We start from the raw sequence: 27,890 nt of genomic DNA on the forward strand, positions 1-27,890 counted from the left end.
GTGCTTCTCTACTCCATTTCCGACCTGATTCAGCAACAGTAATCCAGTGGTCAAACAAAAAGGCAGCCTCTGTTGGAGGTATTTATTTTGTAATTTACGTTTTCCGCGTTAGTGGCGCATCCTCAGAATTCCTGTAACTTAACAACATGTGTGTTACATAAGATTGTGACCACGAGCTCATCCTACCCTTGTAAGGGGTGAAACGAGTCAATTTTAAAATAAATACCTGCAACAGAGACTGCTTTTTTTATTTGAAAATTAGTTTACTGTGTAGATCGCATACTCGTAGAACGCACACTAGCTAAAATAGTAATTTCAACAGAGAGACACGTTTTTAAGCAATGAGCACAATCAGGTGACTAGATACATATAAGAAACGCACGTAAGTTCGTTTACCTTAATTTTAAAGTCTCTAGAAGTCTGTCCACATTTTATTACATTAATGGCTGCCAACCGGAGCGTCGTACACCACTCCAATATAAATATATTATGCTTATAATCACATTTACTCAGAAAAGTCATGAATTTAGTTCGGCTCCTATCCTTACTGAGATCGGAAAAAGCGATGACAGAACTCTAAAAACTCGCACCTCGACGATAGACCGATGATACACTCCGTTACATCAGCGATGTAATATTAAAATTAGCAGATTCCGTGCTTCAAACTACGCTCAACAAAAATTGTAGATTCTGCTTTAGATATTTCATAGTGTGTACCTGTTAACTACATCAGCAACGTAATATTAAAATTTTAGCAGATTCCGTGCTTCAAAGATTAATTACTGAAAAAACTACGATCAACAAAAGTTGTAGATTCTGCTTTAGATATTGCATAGTGTGTAACTAATAACGTCACGTTTGATTTTGTAGCAGTGTTGCTTGATAATATTTACAAGATGTCTTGCAGATGGAAGTGAGGAGTGAGGAATTAACACACTTACTAAGGTCTGCACGTAGGAGAGACAGCAAACAAGGCATTTAAGTCCGCTATGAATCTTCCATCTACAACGGAATGCACACTGCTCTGAAACTTCCTGACACATTAAACGGGCTGACGTCTGTGGCCGAGCGGTTGTAGGCACTTCAGTCAGGAACCGCGCTGCTACTGCGATCGCAGGTTCGAGTCCCGTTTCGGGCATGGATGTGTGTGGTATCGTTAGGTTAGTTAGGTTTAAGTAGTTCTACGTCTTAGGGGACTGACGACATCAGCTGTTAAGTCCCATAGTGCTTAGAGCCATTTGAACCATTAAACGGTGAGTCAGTTTGGGAATCTAGCCATACGCAAAGTTCCGCGATGGTGTTGTCGCCTAACAGACAGATTTCAACCAGTGTGAAGGTTCAAGACATAACAAGATTTTCACATAATGAGGATACTGATGGGAGCTAGAAAGGCTGCAAGAGAGAAAGACTGCTTTTGCCTGTCAAAGCAGACGGAAGGAGTGCAATGAAAGGCACCAAGATGCATAACCAGCGAATTCATGTGGACATATAGTACCAATGAAACGTAAGGAAAGTGAGGTGTGAAAGCCTTACACATAGAAGGGAAGGATCCAGACTTGACGGCTTTTGCCAAGCATATGTCAGCGAGAATTCACGGGAAACATTAGAGGGGTATATAAGGTCAGGAACTAGAAAGTAGATGTTAAAATCTGGAACAAGAACAGGGGTAAATACATTATAGTAGAGGAGTAAATGATTAGAATAATTTACCAGGGGACATGCATTTTCCCAGAAAGCATCATCAAATTTTAAATACATGATTCACAATTTACGAAATAACCAAGAATATGAAAATTAAGGTAACCGTGAATTTAATATCAGATTATGAAATTCTGTTGTAAAATGTTATTGTGTAGTGCGAACTACTGCAGGAAAACAAGAGGGGTACTCTTGTGATATACTGCAATGCTTGTCAATTTTGTGTTTAGCAATTTGACAACGGCCATATTTTTGAACTAATAAAAGAAAACTGAATAATTAAATATCTGAAATATAGATATTATCTAAAATGAACATCGCAGAACAACGAATAAGTGCACAGTCCTCGTAAAAATGCAACGTAAATATACGTCTTAGAAGGTTTTTATCGTGAATATTTCCTCCGTAGTGAAACAAGAGCCACTGATGAGGCAAAATACAGTATTTTTATCGTTATCTTGAAGTTAACAGCTGAACAAGAGGTGAAGGGCAAGAGTGATAGCCATTCCAAGTGTAGTTTCTCTCTGTTAGTACGTATGTCAAAATATTCTGGAGGTACCACTCTTGCATACTGTTTTCAGTTCCCTGTAAGGCAAAAATTCCTATAGGTCTTCTACGAAGAACGCTCATTAGGTGTTTTGCTTTGCCTCTCAACGGATGCAATTTGTGCCAATGCTAGTCCCATTACGTACAGCTTACGGTCGATCAGAACATCACAATCTGTTGTTCAGCATGAGAAGTGGAATATGGAAGTATCTGAAGTCGGTGCGCAATTCGAAAGCTGTATGTTGAAACACTACTGAGAAAATTTAGAGAACCGGCATTTGAAGTTGAATGCTGAACGTTTCTACTGCCGCCTACATATATTGCACGTAAGGACCACGCAGATAAGATACGAGAAATTAGGCCTCTTATGGAGGCATATGGACAGTCGTTTTTCCCTCTCTCTGTTTGCGAGTGGAACAGCATAGGAAATGTCAATTAGTGGTACAGGGTACCCTCCGCTACGCACCGTACGGTGGCTTGCGGAGTATTATGCAGATGTAGATATATCCAGCGAGCTCTGTAACGTAGAGAGCGGATAACACCCAGGATTCTAGTCCAGGAAGATCAGTGTTCAACCTGACCGGCCATTCAGATTACAAGGGGTTTTCCGGTGCTCATACCTCGGGTTTTACTGGTGAGAAAAATATAAGGTCAGGTGCTTTGGATAGCTCTTTGGCTAAGGATAATTTTTATACCAACTAGTAGTATCATCTTAGAGTCACTGACCTACAGCACAGTGTCAAATTATGAATATTGCACATTCCTTCTGCTTAGGCAAATGGAGCCAATCGGTTGGTTCCTTTTGTATTTGATATGCTCGACTGTGGGCTTCATGGGACTTCAAAAATGGTTCAAATGGCTCTGAGCACTATGGGACTCAACAGCTGAGGTCATAAGTCCCCTAGAACGTAGAACTACGTAAACCTAACTAACCTAAAGACATCACACACATCCATGCCCGAGGCAGGATTCGAACCTGCGACCGTAGCAGTCGCGCGGTTCCGGACTGAAGCGCCTAGAACCGCTCGGTCACCATGGCCGGCCCATGGGACTTCTAGAGGCCCCATTAGTTCATGGGCGATTCATCGGTAAACCCCACAAAAATGGTATTTTTACTATATTTTCGTGTCATCAGCGGAACAAAACCCAGCCGAAAATATCAATAAATTTCTGAAATTTTTACGATATATTTCTAAGATCCCGATCTCGAACAAGCTCGAAAATTTTCTTGATATCTTTATTCGTTTCCAAGATATAGAGGTTCAAAGTTACCTTACTTCTACACGTAAAATCCGGAACGAGACGAAACCTGAATAATAAATTACCACAGAAAATTTCTCATATTTTAACAGTTTATTCTGTAGATATTTACCTAGAAGAGCTATCTTCCCGTTTTCAAAAATCTTTATCCGTTATCGAGAAACGCTTCAAGAACTTGTTTTTTTTTTTTTTGGGGTACCAAGACTCAGCAGCGGATTTCGAGCCTGCTATATACAGCAAACGGCTGCAATTTTTACAATGTATTCCTAAGATCCCGATCTCGAACAACCATAAACATTTTCTTCATATCTTTATCAGTTTCCGACAAACAGAGGTTCAAAATTACTTTACTTGTACACGTAAAATCCGGTATGAGGCGAAAACATAGTTTATAAAGCGACAAAGAGCGGGCAAATATGCTGCAAAGTATCTCCGTTATTACCTAGAAATTCCGAGTTGTAGTACTGAAGCGCATGCATAATTTTTTTGTACGTAAATTCCGGTCTGAGGTGTAGAATTAGTTTTACATTATTTCAGTTTCACGTAAGTAAACTACCTAAATTTTACTGCCCAGTACATATCTTCCATATGAGCAGGGAAAAGAGAGGAACCAGCGAAAAATGCTCCTATCGGAGCACAAAAAATGTAAAAATATTCCTGTTGATTTAAAAGACACTTACTGAAGAGCCTGTTACCAGCTGCCTCATTCTACCTTCCTAGTACCTTTAAAAACATTCCCTAAACTTTTTCACGTGTGAACATACTTTTTTATGTTGAGAAGGAAGAAGTCGCTGGCAGTGGCAAAGAGACGAGAAATTGATAAAGAATGGGAGTTATCAGACAGCGGTTGTGTTACAGAAAGAGCGAAGGGGACAATGGCAGTGTAAGAGATGAAAGGGACACAGTCGCAGTGGGAAGTAGCTGACAGTGACAGAACAGTGCCAGGAAAATAGTGAAGGAGGCAGTGCCAGGGGTGGGGGCAGGGGGGGGGGGGGGGGGAATGGAGAGCGCGGGCGGGTGGAGAAGAGAGAAACAGAAAACAGAAAATTGAAGTGGATGAGAATCAGCGATATTGATAGACAGAGTATATGACAATGACAACGAGGAAGAGAGAGTTAGTGACTAGTGACAGTGAGAAGACAGAAACAGTAGGAAGGAGAAATGAAACGTCAGTAGTAAAAGAGTGCAAGAGCGAGACTTCAAATGGTTCAAATGGCTCTGAGCACTATGGGACTCAACTGCTGTGGTCATAAGTCCCCTAGAACTTAGAATTACTTAAACCTAACTAACCTAAGGACATCACACACATCCATGCCCGAGGCAGGATTCGAACCTGCGACCGCAGCGGTCGTGCGGTTCCAGACTGTAGCGCCTTTAACCGCTCGGCCACTCCAGCCGGAACAAGAGCGAGACTGTGACAGTGTGAGGAGACTGTAGTAGTAGGACAGGGCGAAGGGGCTGTGGTTATGACGCAGGAGACAATGACAGAGAAACACGAAAAGGTAATGACAATGCGTTGGGCTGAATAAGCGAGAGAGAGAGGGAAGCCGGGAGTGGATGAGTACGAGTGACTTACAGTGATGGACTAGAAGGTGTGAGTGAGTTTAATTAGGGGAGCTCGTGGGAGTCTGAAGTGAGTTGTATGTTTAAAAAGGGCTCGAATATGTTCGCAAGCCAAAATTTTTGGGAAAACTTTTACAGGCGCGGAGGAAGGTAGAATGAGGCAGCTGCTGCCACACTTTTCGGTCACAGTCTTTTCTATAAACAGGAAAATATTCGCATTTTTTGCTCTCCGATAAGCACATTTTTCTGCTGGTAGGTACACCGATGAGCCAAAGAAACTGGAACATCTGCCTAATATTGTGTACGGCCCCGCGAGCTCGCAGCAGTGCCGCATGACGGCGTGGCATGGACTCCACTAATGTCTGAAGCAGTGCTGGAGGGAACCGACATCCCTACAGAGCTGGCGATAAATCCTTACGAGTATGATAGGGTGAAATCTCTTCTGAACAGCACGTTGTAAGGCATCCCAAATATGCTCGATAATGTTCCAAAAAAATATTCAAAGGTGTGAAATCTTATGAGACTTAACTGCTAATGTCATCAGTCCCTAAGCTTACACACTACTTAATCTAAATTATCCTAAGGACAAACACGCACACCCATGCCCGAGGGAGGACTCGAACCTCCACCGGGACCAGCCGCACAGTCTATGACTGCAGCGCCTTAGACCGCTCGGCTAGATAGTGTTCATGTCTGGGGAGTTTGGTGGCGAGTGGAAGTGTTTAAACTCAGAAGAGTGTTCCTGGAGCCACTCTGTAGCAATTCTGGTCGTGTGGGTTGTCCCATTGTCCGGCTGGAATTGCCCAAGTCCGTCGGAATGCACAATGGACATGAACGGATGCAGGTGATCAGACAAGATGCTTACGTACGTTCCACATGTCAGAGTCGTATCTAGACGTATCAGGGGTCCCACATCACTCCAACTGCACACACCCCGCACCATTACAGAGCCTTCACCGGCTTGAATGAATAGTCCTGACATGCAGGGTCCATGGATTTATGAGGTTTCCTCCATACCCGTACACGTCCGTGCGCTCGATACAATTTGGAGCGAGACTTGCCCGACAAGGCAACATGTTTCCAGTCGTGTCGGTGTTGGTGGGCTCAGACGAAGCGTAAAGCTTTGTGTCGTGCAGTCATCATGGGTACACGAGTAAGCTTTCGGCTTCGAAAGCCCTTATCGATGTATTTCGTTGAATGGTTCGCACGCTGACACTTTTTGATGGCCCAGCATTGAAATCTGCAGCAATTTGCGGAAGCATTGCACTTCTGTAACGTTGAACGATTCTCTTCAGACGTCGTTGGTCCCATTCTTTCAGGATCTTTTTCCGGCTTCAGTGATGTCGGAGATTTGATGTCTTACTGGATTCCTGATATTCGCGGTACACTCGTGAAATGGTCGTACGGAAAAATCCTCATTTTATCGCTACCTCGGAGATGCTGTGTCCCATCGCTCGTGTGCCGACTATAACACCACGTTCAAACTCACTGAAATCTTGATAATCTGCCACTATAGAAGCAGTAACCGGTCTAAAGACTGCGCCAGACACTTGTCTTATATAGGCGTTGCCGACCGCAGCGTCGTATTCTGTCTGTCTACAATCTCTCTCTGTATTTGAATATGCATGCCTATACCAGTTTCTTTGGCGCTTCAGTTTATATAGCAAAATGTAATGGTCCTACAACATTCTCTTGGGGTACGCTGTAAGTTACTTTTATGTCCGAAGACATGAGGTGTTATATTTGCTTGGTACTGTTCAACCCAATGGCACAGATTGTGTGATACTGTGCGCGCTCGTATGTTGTACATCAGGCGGTAGTGTGGAACTGTATTGAAAGCTTTCTGGAAGCCTAGGAACATGTGTGTGGCCTAGGTTGGAATTTTAGAACTCCAAACTCGATAGTATAATTCAAAATTGAACAGGTCCAATAAAGAGAACTGTGTGGTATATTCCGAAGGTACATTGTTGCTGTGCCCTGAAATACACCGCAGTGAGATAACACTGAAACGTCGCGTTAGAAAAATTAATGAATTCCTGAGCTGATAAACCCCTTACGTTATCTGATTTTCAAACAGCTGAGCAAAACTGAACGTACTCAGACAGTTCTCTCTTTACTTATTCTGATCATCTCTAAACTGACACACAATATTTTTAGCGCAACGCAATCTGACTTTCAATAATCCCTACAAAATAATGGCCCTGACTAACAATAACGTATACGTTTCACAAATCACTTACCTCACAAAAATCTTCGTTACTCGAACTACTGCAATACAGCGAGCGCCACTATTGCCAGCTAAATAAAAGATTCTAACTACCGAAGGCACAAACTACTGATAGGCATAGTTAGCAAATGAAAGATTTTGATGGAGAACAAACAATTTATTTATTTACCTTAATAAAAAGTCATCATATATATATATATATATATATATATATATATATATATATATATATATATATATATATATATATATATCAGTTCATGACATCGAGACTTACAAATTTACTCTCTGGTGGACACACGTCCAGATCATCCGCTCTCAAAACTCCGCCATCTCTCACTCCCTACATCCACCACTGCTGGCGGCTCACCTCCAACTGCGCAACGCTACGCGCTGTCCACATCCAACTGCCCAACACTACAATAGCAAATATTACAACAATGCCGACCAGCCACAGACTGCACACAGCACAGCCAGTGATTTTCATACAGAGCGCTATGTGGCGTTACCAATATAGAAACCTAAACAGCCTACTTAGAACTCAAAGCTGCACTCTAGTTTGTCTCCAGTCACGAGAGAAGTACACACCTTTCAGATAAGCAAAGTTCTACACTCGCTACCTCCTTAACTGTCGACCTATAAGACGCAGTGAGTAAAAAGGACTAGTCGAAAAATGTATGTAGTTTGGACGTAAATAAGTTGTCCTTCAAAATCAATTTGAAACTTTACTTCGTAACGGAAGTGGACGGTGTTGCCAGTGCTCGGCGAGAACTCCGCCTCTGGCAGTCTTTCGCGGAAGTAGCGAAGTGGATGCAAGAGGCTGGCGCCACAGGAGGAGGCGGCCAGGTCTGCAGAAGCGCCACGCCTCTGGTCTGAAGCCGCTGGCCGCGGGTCGTTAGCCGTGGCCGGCGCCGTCCGCCACCGTCGCTAACGACTGCGGTCGTTAGCGTCAGAAAGACGCGGCCACGCTGAAAGCCGCAGGCTCGAAGCTCGGCCGAGGCGGCGTTACGGAACCGACTCTCCTTCCAGGCGGCTGGACACACAAACAGCCGAGCGGGGCACGCGGCCGCTAGCAGTATTCCGCACTCGGCAGTACTCTAAACAGAGGTGTGCTACCAGCGAGACGGCTGGGCGACTTGTCCCGCCCAGAGAGAGAGGGAGACGGGGAATCCTTTGCATCCTAACCAGCTCGTTATCCGCCTCTCCCACACAACATCGGAACACCAGTTCCTCCTGGCCTCTCTCCTTGCAGTTGGAAATCCTGTAGTAAGCTCAATATCCCGCCATTGATCTCATAGCAACATGCATACACATCAAATAATTTTTAGCACTTTTGGGTCTATCAGTTCAAACGACCTGTCCCCTAGTTGCATAGAAGACGTCGTACAGGCTTACACATACCTATCTGTGTACATAGCGCGAGAATAGTAGTAAATTTAGAAATCTATCTATATCCGGATCCTGCTCCAGCTACTGCCAGGTCTGGGTGCTGACGAGTCCTCTCCATTTGGCTCAGTCCTCCCACCACTTTTCTTCCTCCACTTGCTGCCAGGTCACGCCTCTCCTTTCCACAGATATTCTCACTCTCATTTTCCACCGTTTTCTTGGGCGCCCTCTCGGTCTTTTCCCATCCATCTTTAGTTCTTCCATAATTTTGGAGAGTCTCTGCCCATGCATCCTCGTAACATGCCCATACCATCTAAATCTCTTTCTTTCAATTTCTTCTCTCATACTTTCTTGGAAATAGAAGACGATGCAGATGGAGATGAAATGGGAGATATGATACTGCGTGAAGAGTTTGACAGACCACTGAAAGGCCTAAGCCGAAACAAGGCCCCGGGAGTAGACAACATTCCATTAGAACTACTGACAGCCTTCGGAGAGCCAGTCCTGACAAAACCCTACCATCTGGTGAGCAAAATGTATGAGACAGGCGAAATACCCTCAGACTTCAAGAAGAATATAATAATTCCAATCCCAAAGAAAGCCGGCGTTGACAGATGTCAAAATTACCGAACTATCAGTTTAATAAGTCACGGCTGCAAAATACTAACGCGAATTCTTTACAGACGAATGGAAAAACTGATAGAAGCCGACCTCGGGGAAGATCAGTTTGGATTCCGTAGAAATATGGGAAAATGTGAGGCAGTACTGACCCTACGACTTATCTTAGAGGATAGATTAAGGAAAGGCAAGCCTACGTTTCTAGACTTAGAGAAAGCTTTTGACAATGTCGACCGGAATGCTCTCTTTCAAATTCTGAAGATGGCAGGGGTAAAATACAGGTAGCGAAAGAATATTTACAATTTGAACAGAAACGAGATGGCAGTTATAAGAGTCGAGAGACATGAAAGGGAAGTAGTGGTTGGGAAGGGAGTGAGACAGGGTTGTAGCCTCTCGCCGATGTTATTCAATCTGTATATTGAGCAAGCAGTAAAGGAAACAAAAGAAAAATTCGGAGTAGGTATTAAAATCAATGGAGAAGAAATAAAAACTTTAAGGATCGCCGATGACATTGTAGTTCTGTCAGAGACAGCAAAGGACTTGGAAGAGCAGCTGAACGAGATGGACAGTGTCTTGAAAGGAGGATATAAGATGAACATCAACAAAAGCAAAACGAGGATAATGGAATGTAGTCGAATTAAGTCGGGTGATGCTGAGGGATTTAGATTAGGAAATGAGGCACTTAAAGTAGTAAGGGAGTTTTGCTATATGGAGAGCAAAATAACTGATGGTGGTCGAAGTAGAGAGAATATAAAATGTGTACTGGCAATGGAAAGGAAAGCGTTTCCGAAGAAGAGAAATTTGTTAACATCGAGTACAGATTTAAGTGTCAGGAAGTCGTTTCTGAAAGTATTTGTATGGAGTGTAGCCATGTATGGAAGTGAAACACGGACGATAACTAGTTTGGACAAGAAGAGAATAGAGGCTTTCGAAATGTGGCGCTACAGAAACATGCTGAAGATTAGATGGGTAGATCACATAACTAATGAGGAGGTACTGAATAGGATTGGGGAGAAGAGGAGTTTGTGGCACAACTTGACTAGAAGAAGGGACCGGTTGGTAGGACAATTTCTGAGGCATCAAGGGATCACCAATTTAGTATTGGAGGACAGCGTGGAGGGTAAAAATCGTAGAGGGAGACCAAGAGATGAATACACTAAGCAGATTCAGAAGGATGTAGGCTGCAGTACGTACTGGGAGATGAAGAAGCTTGCACAGGATAGAGTAGCATGGAGAGCTGCACCAAACCAGTCTCAGGACTGAAGACCACAACAACAACAACTTTCTTGGTTAAGGTCCTTTCTAACCTCTACATTCCTTACTCCGTCCATTCTTGTTTTTCCTTTAACTCTCTGAGAAATTTCATTTCCCCTGCTTGCAGTCTGCTCCAGTCCCTTTCTGTCATTGTCCATATTTCTCCACCATAGGTGACAATAGGGAAGTAATAATTCTTATACATAAGGAGTTTTGCTTTTTCTGAAACTTCTTTATTCCAAATCAGGTGTTTTATTGTTTGGTAGAAATTGCCTCCCTTCTGTAACCTCCTATTAATTTCGTTAGTTATTCTTCTATCCCTAGATATTTCACTTCCTAAATAAGTGAAACTTTCTACCGCTTTGAGGGGTTCTCCATTCAAGGTAATATTTCCGTTGATCCCTTTCTCTCTTCCGAATACTATTACTTCACTCTTATCTTTATTTGTTTTTAATCCATGCCTTTTCATTATTTCCTTCCACGCATCAAGTTGTAACTGTGTATCTACCTCTTTATCGCCCCATATTACCATATCATCTGCAAAAATCATTTTTTTGTCTTTTTCTTTTACTGTATCTGTAACTACCTTATTCCTTCCCTCCATCACAACATTAAAAAGTGCAGGGGATAGAATACTTCCTTGCTTAAGTCCTTGTCTTATTTTCGAAGTATTCAGAGTTCCCCAATGGTATTCTAATTCTACAATTGTGTCCTCTGTACATTGTTATTATTACTTTAATGTATCCGTCTTCTATATCTATCTTCTTGATTTCTTCACAGAAGTCTTTCCCTGTAAACTGTGTCATATGCCTTTTCTATGTCTATAGAAACCATTATCATCCTTTTGTTATACTACCAACTTTTTTCCATCAGTTGACGGATAGAAAATATCAGTTCAATCGTGCTTCTTCCTTTTCTAAACCCATGCTGTTCTTCACTCAGCTCCTTTTCAATCTTTTCACTTATTCTGTTTAGGAAAATTCTTTAAAAAATCTTGGCTATATGACTCATAAGGGCTATTCCTCTGTAGTTTTTACGAAGTCTTTTATTGCCCTTTTTGAAGATGGAACCAATGTCTCCTCTTCTCCTCCCATAGTGCTCAGAGCTCTCCTCTTCTCCAATCTTCAGGTATTGTACTATTTCTCCACACACTTGATAGTACTCTATAGAGCCACTGCATTGCCACTGAACCTGCTGCTCTTATCATGTCCACTGATACTTCAATTTAGAAATACACTGAAAGAAAATCGCAACACCAAGAAAGAGCTGTGCGACATAAACGAAAGTTGGTAAGCGTATTTCTACATCTGAAACACGATATGTATTCAAATTTCGCTCCAGACGTATAATAGTGGCGCTAATAACGCCACTATGAACATGGAAATCACGTTTGCTTTGAATACACACTGTAACGGTCTTGAGCGTCAGCTACCTTTGAGACTGGACGTGCTGAGTTGATGTTGGTCAAAAATACCTTTAAGGCGACAAAGATCCCATCATCAACACCTCACTGAGTTTGAACGAGGTCGTGTAGTTGGGCTTGATGTTCCTTCTGCGATGTTGTAAAAGGTCTTGGCAGCGAAGTTACCACTGTACGTGATTGCTGGCAGCGATGGTCACTAGAATGTACAGGCGCAAGAACACTGTAGACACCAAACGGCCACATTGCACAACCGAGAGGGAAGACCATCGTGTTTGTCGTTTGGATCTGATCCAGCGTGCTCCATCTACAGCGGTAGTCTGAATAGCGGTTGGCACCACAGTGTCACAATGAACAGTTGCATATAGGTTACTTCATGGGCAGCTCGGAGCCAGACACCGACTTGCGTGTATTCCACTGACCCCAAAACCATCACCATTTGCGACTAGTGGTGTCAAGCGAGAGCTCATTGGAGGACAGCGTGGAGGTCTGTTGCGTTTTCTGATGAAAGCTAGTTCTGCTTCAGTGGGAACGATGGCCGTGTGTTGGTTAGAACGAAGTCAGTTGAGGGCCTGCAAGAAACCTGTCTGCATGGTAGAACCATTGGACCTGTACCTGGAATTATGGTCTGGGGTGTGATTTCGTATGATAGCAGGAGCATTCTCGTGTTTATCCCAATTATGTTGTTGTTGTTGTTGTGGTCTTCAGTCCTGAGACTGGTTTGATGCAGCTCTCCATGCTACTCTATCCTGTGCAAGCTTCTTCGTCTCCCAGTGCTTACTGCAGCCTACATCCTTCTGAATCTGCTTAATGTATTCATCCCTTGGTCTCCCTCTACGATTTTTACCCTCCACGCTGCCCTCCAATGCTAAATTTGTGATCCCTTGATGTCTCAGAACATGTCCTACCAACCGGTCCCTTCTTCTAGTCAAGTTGTGCCACAAACTCCTCTTCTCCCCATTTCTATTCAGTACCTCCTCATTAGTTATGTGATCTACCCATCAAATCTTCAGCATTCTTCTGGAACACCACATTTCGAAAGCTTCTATTCCCTTCTTGTCCAAACTATTTATCGTCCATGTTTCACTTCCATACATGGCTATACTCCATACAAATACTTTCAGAAACGACTTCCTGACACTTAAATCTATACTTGAAGTTAACAAATTTCTCTTCTTCAGAAACGCTTTCCTTTCCATTGCCAGTCTACATTTTATATCCTCTCTACTTCGACCATCATCAGTTATTTTGCTCCCCAAATATCAAAACTCCTTTACTACTTTAAGTGTCTCATTTCCTAATCTAATTTCCTCACCATGATTCGACTTAACTCGACTACATTCCATTATCCTCGTTTTGCTTTTGTTGATGTTCATCTTATATCCTCCTTTCAAGACACTGTCCATTCCGTTCAACTGCTATTCCAAGTGCTTTGCTGTCTTTGACAGAATTACAATGTCATCGGCGAACCTCAAAGTTTTTATTTCTTCTCCATGGATTTTAATACCTACTCCAAATTTTTCTTTTGTTTCCTTTACTGCTTGTCGAATTATGCTGACTGCAAATCTGTACGTCTGTCTGGTGATTCGACCTGTTGTGCTACCATTCACGAACAGCATTCCAGAGAGTGTTTTCCAACTGGATAACGCTCGTACAAATACCGCCGCTGTAACCCGATGCGCTCTACAGAGTGTCGACATGTTGCCTTGGCCTACTCATTCGCCAGATCTGCCGCCAATCGAGCACTTGTAGGACATCTTCGGACTACTACTCCAGCGCCATTCACAAGTAGCACTAGCCGCCCGCCGGCTGCTGTGACCGAGCGGTTCTAGACGCTTCAGTCCGGAACTGAGCTGCTGCTACGGTCGTAGGTTCGAAACCTGCCTCGGGCAGGTCCTTAGGTTAGTTAGGTTTAAATAGTTCTAAGTATAGGGGACTGATGACCTCATATGTTAAGTCCCATAGTGCTTAGAGCCCCATTAGCCGCCCCTACACTAACCGACCAAGTGCAATAGGCATGCAACCCCAGCCCATAAACTACCACTCGGCCCCTGCACAACACAATGCATGCATGTCTGCATGCATCACTTCAAAATTTTGGCGGTTACAGCGGTTATTAATGTACCAGTATTTGCAATTGCTTATCTCGCGCTTACATAACCTACAGTCTTGCAATGTTAATCACTTAAATGTCTTGCCTAGACGTGTATTCCGAAATTTCATTACTCTACACTAATTAGTTTTTGATGTTGCGATATTTTTTCGTAATGTATATGAGCTCTTCAGCTTAATGTGAACTTCGTAACAGACTCTGGCGAGCACGGCGGTACCGACAGGACGCCATGTCATCCCCTGCCAAAGGCGTCATAGGACGCAGTACGGAGTAACGTGGGGTCAGCAAATCGCTGTCAGGCTGTTGTCAGTTTTCATGATCTGGAATCGCTACTTCTTGGTCACGTAGGTCCTTAATTGGAATCACGAGGCTGAGTGCGCCCCGTTCCAGTCCTTCCACCAAAGATAAATCCCTGACAGCACGAGAATCGAACCTGACAATCATTCGCACTGACAACTCTACTACGAAGACGATGCTAATACTGATGATATTAGTAAAAGAACGAATCTGAATCGCTGTCTCTCATCCTACTGCTACGACTCTACAACACTGAAATAAGATATTCGGGACTGTATGCCTCAGAGTGCCTGAACATGGTCAGAAACAGATAGCTCAGGGAGCTAGATCTGAAGGATAGATACAGTCTGAGTAAAGTCGTGGGCCCCATCAGAGAGAATGTTGTGTAGAGAATTAGATACAAGAAGGAACAGCGCATTATAATAGCAGTGAGAAAAAGAAGGCTAATCTTCTGCAGTCTTTTAGCCAGGATGGAGTACTGGAGACTCACTTCAGGAATCTTCAGCACTGCCTCCATAGGGAAAGTACGCAGGACCAGTTAGAAAAGTTGCAGAGCAACTAGGAACTGACCTCTGTGACATGAACAACAGAGATCACTACAAAATCCTTACCAGATTAGAAGAGTCCCTCCATTTAGTAACACCAGTAGCAATCCTTGCAGCAAATCGAGGGGAATTGTATCGCGAAGGGAAAACTCCCGTAGGTAATATGAGAGAGTACTGGGCTTGCCAGAATTAAAAACTACGTCGTCCAATGGTGAGCATAGCCGGAATACTTCCGTGTACAGACCACCACATACCTAAGTGGCCAGTGCGGTTAAATGCACGGGTTCGATTCCTGGCCCAGTCGATGATTTCCTCTGCTCGGGGACTGGGTGTTGTGCTGTCCTTCGCCTTCATCGACAAGCAAGTCAAATAAAAGGACTTGCACCAGGCGTCCGAAATCCCCGACAGGGACTCCGGGACAAAATATGCCATTCACACATATTTACATTTTGCTGCGTACACAGCAGTATAAATAAGCAGACACTGCACAGGCACGACACTTGCCAGGCTGGTTCTTCAGTCCCGACCAGCTGCCTCCAGCTGACGGTCGGTGATCGGGACTTTCTTCTGCTCAGGTTGGGTCGTTCCTATTTTGAGTGGGAAGCCGCCCACAACAGGGTTAGAAGAAAAATTCGAAAAAAGAAGACTTCTTATGGGTAAAAACCTGAATAAAAGTCAGAATGATTCTTAAAATATTATTTATTTGTATAAGTTTGACATAGCGTCAGTTGTTGGGGGTATCACGGTGTAAGTGTATATTTTTATTTTTAAATTATATATTTTATGATTTTGGTTGTGGTGGCTTTAAATATTGTGGGCTAGCATGAGACTTTTAATTAACTTATTCCGCAATAACACTGGTACGGACATCGGCTGCCCCGAAGTACGTACGATATAATATTTTTTAACCACAGCACGCGACTCACCGGTGGCCTTGTAATAAATAGTTTACGTGAGCGCTGCTATTTAGAAAAGAAAATATGCGTATTCTTACGCAAACTGTAATTATTAATATGGGTCTCAGGGGCTACTGGTTATTTATGTACCAAATTACATAAAGATTAACTGAGATATTGCGGAATGTAATGATTTTCAATATTTCTTATTCATTATTTGCAAGGCAAAACTGGAGGGAATCACGTCTGCCGTTAGGCTGCCAAAATGAAACATACTGAACTCATTCAGTGCTGTGAATTTTGGTAACTGAAATTAATTTGAACTTCGAAATTAATGAAAGAGCAAAACTGAGAAGTCTCTCGCATTTACATTTAATATTATGATATGAAACTTTAATTAGATAATACAGTCAGCGTAATGGCCGACTAAATCCTGCTAGGGGAGATGAGCTCCCTGCACTATGAAGTTCTGTAAAATTTTTGTTAATTATAATTAATGGTTGCAATCATGAGAGGTGACAACTAAATCAATAATACACACTTTCTAATAACCATTTCTATTATATTTTTCAAAAATACAGATAAAACTTACGTTAATCATCAAACAGCATTACAATGGCGGCTTACCGCTAGACGAAACGAAACAGGAGAGCTAGTTCAATCGAAGCATTGTCTCTGATCTTCATGGCCTATGTTACACAGAGATTATACCAAAAAAATTGTGTTTTGTTAATTACATCGATATTTGTCTTTTGATAATAATAACTTACGTTCTTTAGTATTTGTTATACATCGTGCACACGTACACAGTCTTGAAATAATTTATAATTCACACGTCTCATAACAAAAATTTCCTTTCCCTTTCTCCAAATGTCCATTTATGTGACGTACCGTCACAGGGGCCAGCTGAAAGTTATATTATTATGAAAGCATCAAGTTTGCCGCCATCGCTAGTAACTCTTTTTATTACTATCACCGGTTTCGACCGATCTGTGCTGCCATCATCGGATCTAAAAGTTAAAAAACAAATATCCCAAGTAAATGTGGGTTCAGATGGTTTTTATTGTAAACTTATTTTTAAAAAAACGGATGGTGATGTATATTTCACCATAAATTTTAAACTCAAAAGTGACACTATATATTTGCAAAACATAGTGTTATATTCAATATGCGATTTAAAGTATCACGTAAATTGTCTTAAAAATGATTTGATAGAATTGGAGAGAAGACATAACTGCAGGGTGGTATATTACCGAAATTTATAGATTGTTGTACACCACTATGTAAACAACTCTATATTTACTTGTTGTTTGTTGTTGTGGTCTTCAGTCCTGAGACTGGTTTGATGCAGCTCTCCTTGCTACTCTATCCTGTGCAAGCTTTTTCATCTCCCAGTACCTCCCGCAACCTACATCCTTCTGAATCTGCTTAATGTATTCATCTCTTGGTCTCCCTCTACGATTTTTACCCTCCACGCTGCCCTCCAGTACTAAATTGGTGATCCCTTGATGCCTCAGAACATGTCCTACCAACCGATCCCTTCTTCTGGTCAAGTTGTGCCACAAACTTCTCTTCTCCCCAATCCTATTCAATACTTCCTCATTAGTTACGTGATCTACCCATCTAATCTTCAGCATTCTTCTGTAGCACCACATTTCGAAAGCTTCTATTCTCTTCTTGTCCAAACTATTTATCGTCCATGTTTCACTTGCATACATGGCTACACTCCATACGAATACTTTCAGAAATGACTTCCTGACACTTAAATCAATACTGGATGTTAACAAATTTCTCTTCTTCAGAAACGCTTTCCTTGCCATTGCCAGCCTACATTTTATATCCTCTCTACTTCGACCATCATCAGTTATTTTGCTCCCCAAATAGCAAAACTCCTTTACTACTTTAAGTGCCTCATTTCCTAATCCTATTCCCTCAGCATGTAACCTCCCCCCTCACTTATCGACCTTAATGACAGTGAAAAATTAAACCGTGTGTACCTAATGGAAATCTGGGAAAAGCAATCGTCACCGAAGTTAATTTGTCGGTAAAGAGGGAGGAAAGGGTTACATCTAAATGAAAGAAAAAATGCAAATGAAACTGGTGGAAATTAATTTTGAAAAGGGGTAAAGTTAATGAAGAAAGTAAATGTGCGGCCGTTACGTTAACAATTAACTAGCGGTAATTAGATGTTTGAGATTTGGGGTAAATCACGGTCGCCAGTCCTATGGACAATTACTATAATACCTGAAAAAGAAAGGTTATTACACATATAATTAGCACTAGAAGCGTGGCAACTGAAGGTTGACACGTGTAGTGTGAAAACTGAAAGTTTGTCAGAAGTAATAAATTTCGCTACACTTAATTTAGCAAAAGAATTAATGAAACCGGAAAATCGAAAGTTAATTTAGTGACTGAAGTTAATAGTGAGCTTTCTTTCTGAAGCACATCGACATTCAGTAAAATAAGGTTAGTCTTGGACTACCTCAACAATCATTTCAAAAGCTACTTGAATCTACGCAATTTAGAAATAAAAGAATTAACTTTGAACTTGAATTAAATGATTCTGTACAATTAACAATAGTAAAATTTAGTACGTACCAAGCTGAGCTGCAGTCACAGGTAACTAAAATACGGTAACAAAACTCGCACTCTTAATTTGTGCTCGTGTAACCTAAATATTGTAGCCAGCTACTGAACTTTGAAATTAAAGCAGTGAAATCTAATTATATTATTTTAATGCTGGCGTTTGAATTTCAACGACACTCGGGTTCATTTCGGAAAAGGAAGGGACCCTGCTTGGCAATGCAATTGGGTCAATGAGCAACAAAGGTTCATGCTAAGTTGCTGTAATTTTGCGAGGCAAATGGAACAATTTGAAAAGCTGAGGTCTGCCATACAGTTCTGAAACTTTACGTGCTTTTAGTCTTCCTTGTTGGTTGATTGAAGGTTTGAAGCCGTCGATCGAGGAGGTGGCGACAGTCACTCATTGTCGGCCGTCGCTGTTGCAGAAGCTGGATGTTGGCGAGCCTTCTTCTCGACACGGTCACCAGGCGAAACGGGCTCTTGATGTGCGCCAGCTAATGCTTCCCGTCCGCGACACCATGTCAGAAACTATCATCGCGAGTCGAGCGCAATTACATGCTGCCAAACCCCGAAAGCGCGGCAACTCGCGGGAGCGTCACACAACACACCTGCTCCACTCGCTACTCCAGCCAGACTCCGACTGCCCGCGCCCCACGCGGCAGAGTTAACACTCCCAAAGATCCTACACACTTTGATTCTTCACACGACCCATCGATGTAATCGTTCGATAGCAGTTTTCCCTAGGCAAGACCCAGCGCAAAAATACAAATAATATTTACGAAACAAACCAATTATACATCGACATAAGTGCATAAATATATATATATACAAACAGTAAAACAATTACAATATATAAAGAGACAGAAATGTCATATCTTGAGGTAACAAAACAAGGAAAAAAAATAATAGTACAATAGATGAAAATAGGAGGATATGCATTTCCGGCGTTACAAGCATCACCCAACTTAATTAGACTACATTTCATTATCCTTGTTTTGCTTTTGTTGATGTTCATCTTATATCCTCCTGTCCATCTCGTTCAACTGCTCTTCCAAGTCCTTTGCTGTCTCTGACAGAATTACAATGTCATCGGCGAACCTTAAAGTTTTTATTTCTTCTCCATGAATTTTAATACCTACTCCAAATTTTTCTTTTGTTTCCTTTACTGCTTGCTCAATATACAGATTGAACAACATCGAGGAGAGGCTACAACCCTGTCTTACTCCCTTCCCAACCACTGCTTCCCTTTCATGTCCCTCGACTCTTATAACTGCCATCTGGTTTCTGTACAAATTGTAAATAGCCTTTCGCTCCCTGTATTTTACCCCTGCCACCTTTAGAATTTGAAAGAGAGTATTCCAGTCAACATTGTCAAAAGCTTTCTCTAAGTCTACAAATGCTAGAAACGTAGGTTTGCCTTTCCTTAATCTTTCTTCTAAGATAAGTCGTAAGGTCAGTATTGCCTCACGTGTTCCACTGTGACTTATTAAGCTGATAGTTCCGTAATTTTCACATCTGTCAACACCTGCTTTCTTTGGGATTGGAATTATTATATTCTTCTTCAAGTCTGAGGGTATTTCGCCTGTTTCATACATCTTGCTCACCAGATGGTAGAGTTTTGTCAGGACTGGCTCTCCCACGGCCGTCAGTAGTTCCAATGGAATATTGTCTACTCCGGGGGTCTTGTTTCGACTCAGGTCTTTCAGTGCTCTGTCAAACTCTTCACGCAGTATCGTATCTCCCATTTCATCTTCATCTACATCCTCTTCCATTTCCATAATATTGTCCTCAAGTACATCGCCCTTGTATAGACCCTCTATATACTCCTTCCACCTTTCTGCTTTCCCTTCTTTGCTTAGAACTGGGTTTCCATCTGAGCTCTTGATATTCATACAAGTCGTTCTCTTATCTCCAAAGGTCTCTTTAATTTTCCTGTAGGCGGTATCTATCTTACCCCTAGTGAGATAGGCCTCTACATCCTTACATTTGTCCTCTAGCCATCCCTGCTTAGCCATTTTGCACTTCCTGTCGATCTCATTTTTGAGACGTTTGTATTCCTTTTTGCCTGTTTCACTTACTGCATTTTTATATTTTCTCCTTTCATCAATTAAATTCAATATTTCTTCTGTTCCCCAAGGATTTCTACTAGCCCTCGTCATTTTACCTACTTGATCCTCTGCTGCCTTCACTTCTTCATCCCTCAAAGCTACCCATTCTTCTTCTACTGTATTTATTTCCCCCATTCCTGTCAATTGCTCCCTTATGCTCTCCCTGAATCTCTGTACAACCTCTGGTTCTTTTAGTTTATCCAGGTCCCATCTCCTTAAATTCCCACCTTTTTGCAGTTTCTTCAGTTTTAATCTACAGGTCATAACCAATAGATTGTGGTCAGAGTCAACATCTGCCCCTGGAAATGTCTTACAATTTAAAACCTGGTTCCTAAATCTCTGTCTTACCATTATATAATCTATCTGATACCCTTTAGTATCTCCAGGGTTCTTCCATGTATACAACCTTCTTTCATGATTCTTAAACCAAGTGTTAGTTATGATTATGTTGTGCTCTGTGCAAAATTCTACCAGGCGGCTTCCTCTTTCATTTCTGTCCCCCAATCCATATTCACCTACTATGTTTCCTTCTCTCCCTTTTCCTACACTCGAATTCCAGTCACCCATGACTATTAAATTTTCGTCTCCCTTCACAATCTGAATAATTTCTTTTATTTCATCATACATTTCTTCAATTACTTATCAGTGAAAATGTCACACTAGCTAAGTCGCCATTGTCATATCAAGTGGTGAGTGTCCGTTTGGACGTCAGCACAACATGTTTTGTGTTTTAACTGTGTAGCATTTTATTTGCGACATACTGAAGTTCCTTGTCACTTTTTATTACAATCTGACACAATATCACTATGTGACTTTCAGCGCGTACCTCTTAAACCTTGCAAGATACGTTGTAATGTTGCAGTAGAGTGCACAATGGTTATATGAAACCGTACCTTTACAAGCCACCTTCACTCGGGATGTCTGTTTTTGTAACTCTTAGATCCGACGATGACAATATAAACCGGTCAAAACCAGTAACAGTAATAAAAAGGATTACTAGCGGTCTAGGCAAACTTGATGCTTCAAGAATAATACACTAAATCGCCAAAGAAACTGGTATAGACATGCGTATTCAAATACAGAGATAAATAAAAAGGCAGAATACGGCACGGTCAGTAACGCCTACATAAGACAGCAAGTGTCTGGCGCAGTTGTTAGATCAGTTACTGCTTGATACAATGGCAGGTTATCGCAATTTACATGAGTTTGAATGTGGTCTTATAGTTGGCTCATGAGCGATGGGACACAGCATCTCCGAGGTAGCGATTAAGTGGGGATTTTCCCCTAAGAACAGTTCACAAGTGTACCGTGATATCAGGAATCCCGTAAAACATCAAATCTCCGACATCGCTGCGGCCGGAAAAAGATCCTGAAAGAACGTGACCAACGACGACTGAATAGAATCGTTCAACGTGACAGAAGTGCAACGCTTCCGCAAATTGCTGTAGATTTCAATGCTGGCCCATCAACAAGTGTCAGCGTGCGAACCATTCAACGAAACATCATCGATATGGGCTTTGGATCCGAAGTCACACTCACATACCCTTGATGACTCCACAACATAAAGCTTTACGCCTCGCCTGGGTCCACTCTGGACTGTTGATGACTGGAAACATGTTGCCTGGTAGAACGAGTCTCATTTCAAATTGTATCGAGCGGATGGACGTGTACGGGTATGCAGACAACCTCATGAATCAATGGACGCTGCTTGTTGGCAGGGGACTTTCCAAGCGGCTGGAGACTCTGTAATGGTGTGGGGCGTGTGCAGTTGGAGTGATATGGACCCCTGATACATCTAGATACGACTGCGACAAGCAACACGTATCCTGTTTGATCACCTGCATCCTTTCATGTCCATTGCGCATTCCGACGGACTTGGGAAATTCCAGGAGGACAATGCGACACCCCACACGTCCAGAATTGCTACAGAGTGGCTCGAGGAACACTCTTCTGAGTTTAAACACTTCCGCTGGCTACCAAACATGAACATTATTGAGCATGCCTTGCAATGTCCTGTTTAGAGGAGATCTCCATCCCATCGTAGTCTTACGGATTTATGGACAGCCCTGCAGGATTCATGGTGTCAATTGCCTTCAGCACTACTGCAGACATTAGACGTGTCCATGCCACGTCGTGTTGCGGCACTTTCGCGTGCTCGCCGGGCCCGACACGATATTAGGCAGTGTACCAGTTTTTTTGGGTCTTCAGTGTATTATGTATTTAATTAAATGCTATGCAATACAAAATATCACTTGTAAATTTTAATAACTGTGCTACACATTGCGTGCTGCTAAATAGATATATTTAATAAATCATCTTAATCTAGTTTATTGGTACAAATATGCAAAATAGTAATATAATTGAGTCGATCTTCAAATATTGTTTATGCTGAATGAGTTTTGAATCTATGTAAAAAAGAAAAAAGTTGTTCACTTGACCAGGATATCCAGGAATCGTAATAATCAAGCGAATAAAGAACACAAACTCTTTATCAGTCCTCTTGTCCAGTCATAAAAAATTAAAACTAAACTCCGTCCGAACAGGCCTTGCAAAGCCCAACGGTACCGACCGGGCGCCATGTCATCCTCAGGCCACAGGCGTCACTAGACGCTGATATGGCGGGGTATGTGGTCAGCACACCGCTCTCCCGGCCGTATGTCACTTTCCGAGACCGGAGCCGCTGCTTCTCAATCAAGTAACTCCTCAGTTTGCCTCCCAAGGACTAGGTGCATCCCGCTTTCCAATAGCGCTCGGCAAACCGGATGGTCAACCATGCTCATTTTGTTTCTTCAAGACTTCCTAGAACATGCTATCCCTATCGCTTATTTATCTGCTTTTATCAAAATCATTTTTGTAAAATTTTAGAATTTCATCGACGTAAGTAGGTTGTCCAAAGTAATCTTTTCCAACGATTTAATAATACGCGGAATAATTATCGAACCGACTCTTGAGTGGCGCCATCAGTTGGTTAAAAACATCAAAATTCGATTTTCTGAACGACTCTTAAGTCGTTTTGAATCTGACGTTTACATTATCTCATTGATGGAGGTGTTTTACAGTTTTGTGCTGAGGCGGAAGTTTAGATTCAATGAGATCAATATCAGCAACACTTTCAAGCCAAATTTCCTCGAATTTATTGTGATGAAGAGGGCTTAAAACATCACTCTTTTTACGACGTGACACGGTATAAACTATACGTAACCGAGATTCGTTGAAATCTATTCAAATGGTTCAAATGGCTCTGAGCACTATGGGACTTAACATCTGAGGTCATCAGTCCCCTAGAACTTAGAACTACTTAGACCTAACTAACCTAAGGACATCACACACATCCATGCCCGAGGCAGCATTCGAATCCGCGGCCGTAGCAGTCGCGCGGTTCCAGACTGAAGCGCCTAGAACCTCTCGGGTACCGTGGCCCTCTGAAATCTATTGCACAAGGTACGTTCTATATACCATAGTTATGTAAAAACCTATGACACCCCATTATATATGAACCTATTGTGCTTACATTTACAATCATTGCTTTACAGGTCTGAAGATGACAAGTTATATTGGTGGTAACGAAAATCTAAAGAAATGCTGTAAAATAGCGACGTTGGATGCTTAAAGTTTTATACTGCTACTTTCGTATCCCCCATTTGTTTAAACTATCGACAGTGCGACGTTACTAGTTTCGATATCTTTTAATACGTCGGTGCTATTAACGTGCAAAGAACTTGTTGCACGAGTCCACATTAGTTCTGCTCCTTATTTTCAAATTAAGAATCCGTCAACGCAAATGTTTTCCGATGTTATCGCCTGCCTGTAGAAACCGACTGTTAGCTTTCGCTCACATACTTCAGTAGAGATTTGACAAAATACTTTGAAGTTGAAGCCATAGCTTATATTTCGCAAATTCGTCAGTACTGAGGGGACTGAAGAGTTCTTGCAGCTGACGCTAAAAACCGGAATATGTTTTTATGTTACAGAAAAACCAAGTGAAAAAATTATTAAAAAATACAAAAACAATACGATTGACGTGAATGTTCTGTATTATTATGTATTTTCATTTATATTTCAGGTACATAATATATTCTGAAAGCTCAAAATCGTGTTCGTCGAAGACAATGAACTGCTTATTAAAATCACTATATAGATTTATGTAAATTGTTGATATTTAAACTAAATACAATGGCGTATCAAATTATAACACTACACTCTTGCATTTAAGGTGTAATTCTTAACTTCGCGTAAATGAGAGTAATACTTACACAATTCACAATTGTTCAAAAGTTAAAAGAAAGGAAAATGTATGACGTTGTAGTACTCTTCGACGATTTCCCCTGTCAGCAGCATCAACGTGCTCACCACCAAAGGTTCCCAGACACGCCGTTTTCAAAGTTGGTGCAGGAGTCTCTTCCATGTATTGCTGCCTAACTCCATCATCTACGCATTCCTCGTTTTCCCTTTTGCTACACACCATTCTTCTCTGTGATGTTTCTGGGTCTCTCATTGAACATAAGCTCACATGGGGCATAACCTGTTGATTCGTTCCATAAGTAGTTGATAATGTTTTCAAAATGCGTAATATAAGCAACCCAAGCAGTGTGTTTCTTACTACAATAAGTCCTGCACAGTCCATTAATCTTCTTCATAACCCTTTCACTCATGTTACCTTGTGGAAAATAGGTAGAAATCTATAAGTGTTTTATTTTGTGTATTGCCATACAGAGTTCAAACCCCTCTGGAACAAATTGTGGACCATTCTCAGACAAAAGTGATTTTGGTACCCCTACAGTGCAAAAGTAATCAGATATCAACTTCTCAATTATAGTACTAGTATTTGCCTTCTTAATTGGATACAGTTTTACATATTTCGAGAATGTGTCCAAAACAACGAAAATTTATTTACAACAGATATAGACGACGCTGGTAGAAGGTCCACTGCTGTAAGCTCTTTATGTCTGCTAGGAAGGAGAGAATGCATTAAGCCTTTTGATGGCACCCCAGTCGTCTTTACTCTCTGACATTTATCACACCTTTCTAGTCTCTGCCTCTTCACAAGTTGTTAAATATTACTGTATCCTTCATCTTAACTATTGTTTTCCTTTCATGTAAGTAGTCAATAAATTCATCAACATGTTGGCTGAGAAAGCATAACTTCCAGTCCTGATCATTCACATTTTTCTTTCTAAACAACAAACCTTTATGTACCCTATAGTACTGTTTCACCTTTGGCATCTTGTCTGAATTGTAAAACTGCTTAAACAACCTTAAATTTGGATCATCATTCTGCTCCCTTCTCATTTGCTTGCAAATCCTCCTAATAAGCTTCTCATTCTTCACTCTCTGCAAATAAAACAACCTCACTTTTTCATCACTGTCAGTATCGCTCTTCCCTGCTGGCTTCCTAGATAACGCATCAGCCACAATATTGTGTTTTCCTTTTACATACCTTACCTTCAAATCGAATTGTTGCTAATACAAAGCACACCTCGTTAAATTGGTGTGTTTCAGCCTACACCTCTGAAGGTAATTCAAAGCCTTATGATCTGTATACACTATGGCCTTATGTCCAAGCAAAAGTAATTTCCAAAGCCTCTAATTATGAATGTGATAGTTCTTTTCATGTGGCTGTAATGTTCTGCTAGCAAAAGCAATAGTTTTGTGTTCAACCCCCATCTCAGTAGGTGCTAATTATAAAGTTTCTACCCCCAAACCACAAAACCTTGCATTAGTATACTTATACAGAAAGGAGGTGAAAAATTTGGATGTCCTAACATCTTACTATTTAGTAATTCTTTTTACAAACTCTGAAGTGCCTCTTAAGACTCCCCTGTCCAATTCCACACCACATTCTTTTTCAACAAATTACCAAGGCAAGGACAGTTAAATGACTGCTCTGATACGAACTTTCGGTAGAAGCCAAACAAACCAAACATATCTTTACGATCCTTCTTGTTCTCTGGAGGTGGGAAATCCGCAATAGCAGCAAGCTTTTCTGGATCAGGCTGTATACCTTCCTCATTAATCCTGTGACCCAAAAATGAAATTTCCTCCTATATAAATTCAGATTTACTTATCTTTAGTTTCATACCTCCTCTATACATAGCACTCAGTATTTCATTCAGAATCTCAAAGTGCTTGTACCATTCTGTACTCATTACTGGGACATCATCTACGTAGGCCGTTATTTTATTGGTTAATATCTCATCTAGCACCTCTTCAATAGCTATGATAAGCACATACACAGTCAAGTTCGGACCAAACAGCCCCACACAGTATTGGCAATAATTACCTTCATGTGAAAACGCTGTACATGGCACAGATTCCTTGGCCAAACTGATATTCCAATAGCCACAAGTCACACCAAAAGAAGACAGAAATTTACATCCATGAAACTTCTGCAAAATTTCATCTATGTTAGCTGGTCTGTCACTCTCTCCTATTACAATATCATTCAACTTCCTGGAAACCAGATCCAAACTAACACCACTGTTCTTCTACTTTACCACCACAAGTGGGTTATTGTACCTGTTGGTTGACCTTTCAATAATCCCCCACGAGACCATCTTTTGAACTTCTTTCCTCATCACATCCGTTTTTGAAGATGGAATAATATAAGGTTTCTTAAAAATGGTTCATGATCCTTAAGCTTTAATTTGGACTCAAAATCTTTTACCAAACCTGGCCTGTCTGAAAATGCCTTACAGTTGCTCAGGAGAATACCTTTTAATTCCTCCCATTTACTATTGGTAATACTGTAATGTTACTTTAATTTGCTATGAAAGCGGTACTGATAGACAATAAAAGCGGGTTAAAAGCTGTGAGCTGTCTGGGAAGTTAACCTTGCATTACTGAGCAACTATTTCACCAGGTATCCAGTCTAGCTTACCAAATTCCCAACCAGACTAACATTAATTATGATCTTTTAGTACTCATCTTACGATAACTGGTGATATATATGTAAAAAGACAATTTAAATAAAAAGAAATAAATCAGTTTATATTTGGAAATTTATTTTAACATTGATCATTGAAATTTCAGCATTTAAACTTGAGTCATAACTAAGCTGGTGCCTTATTTAGGATTGTGAAAATGTGAGATTGTAATCTTACGGAACACATCAAATATGGAACCAAGATTGGGAGACTACATACAACACTGCATTCATAAAATAACACACGAAGAACGTTGAAACATATGCAAGAGGAAATTAACCACAACCAACCGATTCAATTTTCACCCAAAGAAGTTACGTTCGTAGCGCAATCCTGTCCGTCATGTAATTACCACACACTGGTATACTAAATTCATACTAACTCTCTGTGAAATCTTCCCGAAAAGAAGAGCTGAGGGCTACTTTGATGATTACACCACACGCTTCACGTGGT

This window comes from Schistocerca piceifrons, chromosome 5 (genome assembly GCF_021461385.2).
Source record: "Schistocerca piceifrons isolate TAMUIC-IGC-003096 chromosome 5, iqSchPice1.1, whole genome shotgun sequence".
NCBI classification, from domain to species: domain Eukaryota; kingdom Metazoa; phylum Arthropoda; class Insecta; order Orthoptera; family Acrididae; genus Schistocerca; species Schistocerca piceifrons.